This window comes from Chiloscyllium plagiosum, unplaced genomic scaffold (genome assembly GCF_037043375.1).
Source record: "Chiloscyllium plagiosum isolate Xiang-an unplaced genomic scaffold, Cpla_swu_hap1 HiC_scaffold_7, whole genome shotgun sequence".
Lineage (NCBI taxonomy): Eukaryota > Metazoa > Chordata > Chondrichthyes > Orectolobiformes > Hemiscylliidae > Chiloscyllium > Chiloscyllium plagiosum.
In genome coordinates, this window is record NW_028270145.1 from 57430974 (window position 1) to 57439749 (window position 8776).

An 8776-nucleotide genomic window follows, 5' to 3' on the forward strand; every position below is an offset into this window, starting at 1 on the left:
GCAGTATGAAACAGGTAGCTTTACCAGTTGTTCAAACTTTTGAGATACTCTACTCTTCTAGGGTAATTTAAGTTAGAATGGACACTTTTCAAGCCTGAAAATGGTGGTGATATGCCTATTCATGAGCATGCATGATACAAAGCAAGCAATGATCTAATCAGGGTAGCCTTATCCCACAGGATAGTGGGATGTCCCTTATTTTTGTGCCAAGCTTGTACATGACAAAATAGTTGATAAGGTTGCTGATAAGGTCAATCTTGCAACTGTAGCAATCCCAGTGCATATGTTGACCAGTGAAGATAGGCTTACAGTTAAGCCGTAGAGAACCCATTAATGGATATCCCATCTAGTATGTCAAGAAAAGGCTACTAATTAATCAGTTCAACTTCAAAAGGGAATTTGTGCGTGGAATGGAGCCCATTAAGGTATGGACAATCTTCCATGCAATTGCAGACTCAAATATAGATGATTCAAATATATATGCATGATTAGACAAACAGGACTTTGTATGATACGAGGTACACGGCCTATACATCTTAACAACTGGCTGATCAAATCAAATAATGTGTTCATATTGCTGATTGTAATTGGCAGATTACAGAATATATTCAACTAGTCCATTCTTGCAAAACTCAAAGACAACATTAATTATTAGATATATTTCCGCAATTCAACAGCACTTGTTGAATAATCCTGAGTGAAATAACAACTACACTAACAACCAACTTAAAATAATCAATTAAATTTATAATGTGGCCTATATGAACTTACTTGAAGTAACATACATTTATACTCAAGGGCTTGTTTTCTGCAAACAAAAAGAATATGTACAAACTTTATACCTTTTCTAAAATACGCAACAATTTTGAGAACCATGTTGCTATCACCATAGCAAAGCCTTGGCTAATTAGAGTTAACTTGCCAACTAATTGCAGCCCTATTTTCTTGTACCACTAATTACTGCGATCATTTGAAATTCTAGCGTTTTTCCTGATGGAAAGTCTCAGCAATATGTCTTTCTTTTCAGCAACGAAATTGTAAGTGTTACATTGTAAATTGTAAAGTTCCTCAGATGGAATTCTATGGTTGATTAAAAAATATTTAAAATTTTGCCGTTTTTTGCTTGAACTATTCTGTCATGAAATCTCCTCACTCAATGCAGATTTTTTCATGCCAGCAACATGTATTAACAATTCAAGCAATATCTCTGGTTACTATTTGTACCATAATAATGTGAGGCACACCCTCTCATTTCCCAGAATACAATCACAAATATGAAACTCTGGTTTGTGATGTGAAAATAAAGAATATATTTCAAAGTTGAATGAAACAATACATATAAAGGGAAAAAAAACTTTGTGTAAACAGGAGCTACAACATATTTATACATTGTGGCTACTCACCAAGGAGATCACAAACTTATAATTTCTTAACTGTTCTGTTCAGGTCTGTTGTCTTCATCTTAGTACTTTCCTGTTGTGTAAGCATGGCAGCCATCTTCACATGTTTAAATTGAAGGAACATGTGTACACTGGTAGCCATGATGAAGCTACAGGTTATGGCGAATAATGTTTATGCTTTATTGAAGCAGGTTGTGTTAGACTGTGTTCCTGTCAAAATTCTTTGAAAATGTGAATGCCTTCAGTTACAATTTACAGTTATGAGTCTTTGGCATGTACAGTTGGCAATCAGAGAGCTATGGTTTCTGAGAAAATATTATGAACAGCAGGAATGCCTCAACAATATTTTGTGACACAAACACATTTGCCCTTTACTTGGTAAATGATCCATACAATTTGACTCCGGTCATTCTCTTCTGCCAGGCATTTTCCCCTGCTATCTTTGGATAACATGCTCTAGAATGATGAACAGGTCAACCCTCACACACTCAGTCCATGCAATCCTATCCCCATTTCAGGAGCAGTTATAGTGTTTTGGATTATTTATTTATATGCAAGGTTATGTGACTTTTGTTCCCAAATGCAACCAGTTACCTCCAAAAAGCAAGAGTATAAATGTTTCCAACATGCTTTCAAGATTGCTGTTTGGAACAAGTGAATCCCAAGAATGTAGCTACTGATGGGAAATCACTCGCGACAAACTCTATAACAGAAAGAAGATTCGAAGAAATTCTGGAACAATGTGATCTTTTTAATTGGTGCAGATGCAATCGGTGATCACAAATCACAATTTGAAAATGTTTAAATGAACAAGTGCAAAAAAACCCCACAGGTATCCAACAGTTACTTGCTTTTGTAATCAATCTAGCAGATGTTTATAGTTTTATTTCCAGTCAGCCAACTGTTAAGGGGGATCAAGTCCAAATGATCTGACACATGAAAATTTAAGTTCATAGACTCCTGGATGCCATGGTGACACTGTGGTAAGCATTGCTACATCACAGTGCCAGGGACCTGAGTTTGATTCCAGCCTTGGGTGACTGTGTGCAGTTTGCATGTTCTCCCTGTGTTTGTGTGGGTTTCTGCTGGGTTTTCCAGCTTTCTCCCCCCGTCCAAAGATGTGCAGGTTAGGATGATTGGCCATGCTAATTTGTCCTGGAATGTGCAGGTTAGGTGGACTAGCAATGGTACATGTGGGGTTACAGGGATAGGGTGAATTTGGGTGGGATTCTCTTTGGATGGTTGGTGCAGATTTGATGGGTTTACTGGCCGCTTTCTGCACTGTAGGGATTCTATGAGTTGCTTCTCTTGCTTTTTAACAAATACTAATATGGAACATTAAGGAGAGGTTCTCCCAAATGTGGAACATTCCTCCCATCTGGGAAGCTGCTACGGTGGCTCAGTGGGAGGGTTGCATGGTGGCTCAGTGGTTAGCACTGGGTTGGGTTCAATTCCTGCATTTGGTGACTTTCTATGTGGAGTTTGCACATTCACCCCGTGTCTGTGTGGGTTTCCTCCTGTGCCCTGGTTTCCTCCCACAATCCAAAGATGTGCTGGCCAGGTGAATTGGCCATGCTAAAATGGCCATAGTGTAAGGTGTGTTAGTCAGGGGTAAATATAGGGTAGGGGAATATGTCTGGATGGGTTACTCTTTGGATGGTTGGTGTGGGCTTGTTGGGCCGAAAGGCTTGTTTCCATACTGTAGGGAATCTAATCTAATCTAATCTAATCTAAGGCTGATATTGATGCAGAAATTCAACTTTGCATCCAATCTGCAAATACCGCCTTTAGATGCTTACAGATAAAAGTTTTCACTGACTGTGTGATCCATGTTGATACCAAGATCCTTGTGCATAAAGTAGCCATCCTTCTGACTCTACTATATGGCTCTGAAACTTTGTCAACATATAGATGCCACCTGAAGCACCATCAATGCTGTTTGAGACAGATTCTACACATCAGCTGCGAGAACACAACTACTAATGTCAGCGTCTTTGCACTAGCACCAGCCTCAAGGCCATGATCATCCAAAACTGACATCACCGGTCCAGTCATGTGCTTAGGATGCCTGAACTCAGACTACCGAAGCAAATCTTCATCCAGTTCAAGGAAAGCACTGGAATGAGGAGAGGATAAAGGATGCTTTTCAAAGACTCCTTGAAAGCCTCCCTCAAGAAAGGCAGCAGAGATGTCAACACAGAGGAGACCCTTATCTGAAGAAACCAACTTGAAGGAAACTACTGTATAAAGGGACACAATTCTTCAAGTATACCCATCAGCCAAAGAAAGTACAGAAAATGAACTAGAAAAGTGAAGGACAGTGATCTCGAGGCCAAGGACCAATTCCACCCCCTGAAAACACCTACCAAGTGTGTGGTCTGCGATGCGGCTCCAGCAATGAGCTCATCAGTAACACAAGCACCCACAGAACCCATGACCAGTGCCATCAAATTTCCTCAGTTGAAAATCATACTATTTAGCAAGTGATTGCCAATGATGACTTTGTTCAAGGAATGGGTAAGATGTTTGAGATACAGTAGCACCATGGGTGTTTATTTTTTTTTAGAGTTGGAGGGAACACTCCTGTTCTTCCTTCTTTTCCACACTACCACCTAAGTGCGGTAGTGCTTATTATATATATATATTTTTTCCCCAGCACCCATGGTGTGTGTGTGCGCAGGTGTGAGACACAGTGAAAGACACAAAGTGCACGAATTTTTATTCAATTTCCACCACCAGGAAGATAGGAAAACACCCGGGTGACCAGTGACAAACACTGCCATTCACATCAGAGGGCAGTGCTGTGTGATCAAAACAGTGAAGGGGAGGGTAGGGACTAAATCAAAATAGAGTTGGAGGGAGAAATGATGCACTCCACTCCCTGTGGCGCCCACCTCTCCCTGAACAACTCCAGGGTGTTGGTCGACACCGCGTGCTCCTTCTCCAAGGACACCCGGGCTCTAACGTAACCGCGGAAGAGGGGCAGGCAGTCGGCCCTAACGACCCCCTCCACGGCCCGCTGCCTGGACCTGTTGATGGCCAGTTTGGCCAGGCCCAGGAGCAGACCCACGAGGAGTTCTTCAGACCTGCCCTCCTTCCTCCGTACCGGGTGCCCAAAGATCAGGAGCGTGGGACTGAAGTGCAGCCAAAAACAGAGGAGAAGGTTTTTCAGAAAATCAAAAAGGGAGTGCAAACGCCCACACCCAATATATACATGGTTCACGGACTCCGCAGCGCCATAGAACAAGCAGTTGGGCTGGGAGTCCGTGAACCACCGCAATCTGCGGTTGCAGGGGACTGCTGCGTGCAGCACCCTCCACCCCAGATCCCCGAGAGAAAGGGGGAGGACTCCTGCGTAGAGAGACCATGGGTGTTTATTCAGACCGACCTTCCCCCAGATACATACTACTGATTAGTTTTCAATTAGACCAGTTGTGGAGGCCAGGAGTTATTATCATGACAACAAATCTCTGATTGGCTTTTGGAAATCTGATTAGCTTGTACGTGAGCGATACAGAGGCATGTCTCCAGATTGCAGGAGACAGTGTTTCTTCTGTAACCAAAACCTGAAAAGTAGCCATCTTTCTCTGTATCCATTTGCTATAACTGTTGCCTCTCGTCAGTGACTGAGAAACTGAACAATTAATGTGCCAACACTAGTACTCCCTTCGATTTTCTTACAAGAGGCCTGGACCTCCAAGACCTAGGCACGGCACGACTTCTGGAGCTGGATGTAAATGCTATAATCAGCATGCTGACACTGGTTGTCATGCACAGAACATGAAAGTTGCTTCAGTACTCGCAGTCATGCAGCTTCAAGGGAACATTGGTCAACACCACCCATACCCCTCATGTCTTCAGCAAAGAACAGAAAGAATTTGGATATGAAGATTGGAAGCCAGAATTACTTGAAAGAAACAAAAGGCATTGAATCCTGTGGATTTGTGTGATTCAGCTGTATTTCTCCAATACGTTTTCCTCCACATCTTTTTGGTTGTCTGTGTCTGCTGCAGGTGTGTGTACAGGTTTAGGAAGGGGTTAGAGTTTCAGCTAGTAAATTCATACATTAAAAGAATTCTTTTATAATTTGATGTGGTTAGAACTGATATATTTTTAATAAATAGTAGTTCATGCTGACTACAAAAACCTCATAAGTTCTTTTGATTAACCATCAGACTAGTAAATTGGGGGATTTGAGTAATTTGTTGAAATTCTTAACTTTTGTTATGATTCTGGTAATGGTGGGACTCAAGTATCAGCATATCTTTGCAAACGGGTTGTGACAGATTGAGATTTTAGTTGAATGCATTTACTTTTTAAAACAAAAGTTATATATAGTCTGTAAAACATGGACAATGCATCAAACTACTGGTGCAGGAATTCTGTAACATTTCTCAATTTTCAAAGTTTGTTATTGAATTCTATCTTTACTCTTTCATTGGCAAAATTTATTTGACAGTTTTGTCCAGTTCTGCAAAATAGTTAAACACAAAAAATAGTACAGATTTCTAAAGGTGGTGATTTTCACTTTGTAATATAACTCCTTATTCTTGTCACATTACAAAGTTTGAAAATGACTCGAGCTCAAAAAGCAAAAGATGATCAAGGTGGTAGTCCTTCTGATGAGTCAACATCATTCAGTTTACTTGTTCTATTTTCATTCTCATACATATATCTATCTAAACAAATTGCTAGTTTAGCAAATTGTACTGCAAACTTTGTTGAAAAAGGAATTTGAAAGACTTAATTATAATATTAGACATTTTTCGAAGTTAAAAATCACACAACACCAGGTTATAGTCCAACAGGTTTAATTGGAAGCACTAGCTTTCGGAGCGTCTATCACGTGATGAAGAAGCGATGCTCCGAAAGCTAGTGTGCTTCCAATTAAACCTGTTGGACTATAACCTGGTGTTGTGTGATTTTTAACTTTGTACACCCCAGTCCAACACCGGCATCTCCAAATCAAGACATTTTTCTGTAATTCTAGACCTGAAGCAATAGGCTATCAGCAGGTTGAGATGAGATAGCATCTCATAGCACCTTGTGCTCCACTCACTGTTATTATTTGCAAGCTTTAATGAACCCAAAGGACACAGGTATTCCAAATTGAATAAAAAGACATAGACAAGGTGATGGAAGCTATTCATCTTAAGGATCCTCTGGAGGTTAGCAAATCAGCAATGCATGGGAAGCTATGTTGCACTCTTTTTGTTAGTTAATTAGAAGGTAAATGAAAAACTTAGCCATCTGACTGATGCATCATACATAACTATAACTAGTCATAGACTGTTTGCTATATGTTCACGTTGGTCATTTGTATCAGAAACCTGCTGTCAATATCGATCGTGTGGAACCAAGTGCCTATATTACTCATTCTGAAATAATCTTGTGAGTGTCCAAAGGATTAATTTTTATTCAGATCAAAAGAATTTCAAAATTATATATTTTGAAAGAAAATCTAATAGTACCAGTATTGCAAACAGTCTTAACACATCTTCTGCATATTCAGCTGGGAAGAATTTGTGACATATTCATTTGTGTATTGAAGAATGTGCATTCCTTTACAACATTGATAATATATATTTTAGAGAGGAAGATATTTTTGCTATCGTATTTCATAGCCTAAAACTAATTTCAGTCCAAGATACTTCTTTAATCCAACTTAATACATTGTTGCAACAATCAGCTAACTAGATGGTAGCAATCTTTGGGGAACAGAACAGTTCAATTCAAATGTGAATGTTGCGTATGAACTTGTTCTAAAATGTTACTGTTTAGTCCCAGTCACTGTTGCAAAATATTAATGTGTCTTTTTGTCAGTTTAGGGAGCTTAAATAGACACTTTGAACCACACTGGGCCTGCGTCAAAAGAATTCTGCTGTCCGGTGAAATTCTTGCCCACATCGTTGCAATAAGTGTGAATGTTAGTTTGTGATCCTATGTCGAATGCTGTTGTTTTGCCACTGACTGCATAACACAGATCATTATTGTTCCAATACATTTTGCTTTGTTACTTTATCTATCTCTTTGCTAGCCCACCTAATATGTTATCAGCGGTTATAATTTTAAACAGAAATAAATGGAAATGAGTACTTTTGTTCATAACTGAAGGTGAAGATAGGAATAAAATTGAAAATATCTTAACACTGGTGGAAGTGATGCATGATCTTGAAGATAAACAATTGATGTCGGTAGAGATGTTTAACATTGAAGCTTTATAAATGTAAAAATAACTATAAAAGGTTATTGGGACAAAAATAAGTAATAAATAAGTACACCAGTTTAAGTAAGTTCAATAAAAGCCAGTTTGGGGCTTACTCCATCTCACTTACAATATTGTTAATTTAAATTGTCACTACATACATTGTGAGCCAAGACCAGATTTTAAATTTACATTTTTCATTTCTGCTTAAGATTTGGCTGCAAAAAGGTTATATTCTACTTACATTTAAGTGTTTAAATAATCAGATTGGTTGTGTTAAACTTTTCAGAGAAAAGTTTATTACGAGGAGGGAAAGAAAACAGTGGAGGCTGGAGGCTATAATGCTCGTGCAATACGGGAGAGCTGGGATAGTTTGTGTTTGGAATGACTATATGTGTGAAGGGCCTGGAATGTCTTTCCAGAGATATACTGTATACAGGAACAATGAGTTAGTGAGGAAGAAGTTAGTATCCACCATTGGAATTAAGTAAAAAAGGAGGTAAGGATCCTCACAATCGTGAATTGATAAACAGTCATTCAGAATGAAACACTTTTGAAACTAACGTGGGCGGCTGGAACTATGGAGCAAGTGGTTGCTGAAGGACCAAACCAAATTGAACTTGGGGCAATGTAACTTATATGCACAGTCTTTTAGAAAATAAGTAGTCAGGTTAAAGTTGTGGATGTCTGATGCTGGAATCAATCAAGAGACACAATGTATAGAGAATGGAAAGTTATAGGTTTATAGGAAAGAGTAGTTTGGGTTGAATGGCCATCATCTTCCTTATTTTTGTCTTGAATTTTGAGCATAACAACTTCAAAACTACAAACGTCAGCAGGATAAGTAAAGATATATTTAAAAGTCCAAAGTTAACCTTCTAAATTATCTTCACACTCACATTCTCTTAAGGAGGATAATTTTACCTGGCTAGAAATGATAAAGGATTAAAGGGTAAAAGTATTCAAAGTGCATTTAAGAAATAGCTAAATGCAATAATGGGTGAATGGTAGATTAAGTATATCCGCATGATTAAATTAAATGAAAAATAACTTTAGTTTGTGACATGAAGAGATTGAAAAGGTGGAAACAATAATTTCTGATTTTAATTGATATATAGTGTGTGAAGTCCTAAAACAAATTCAAAAATAATAGTTTACAATTTTAAGAACC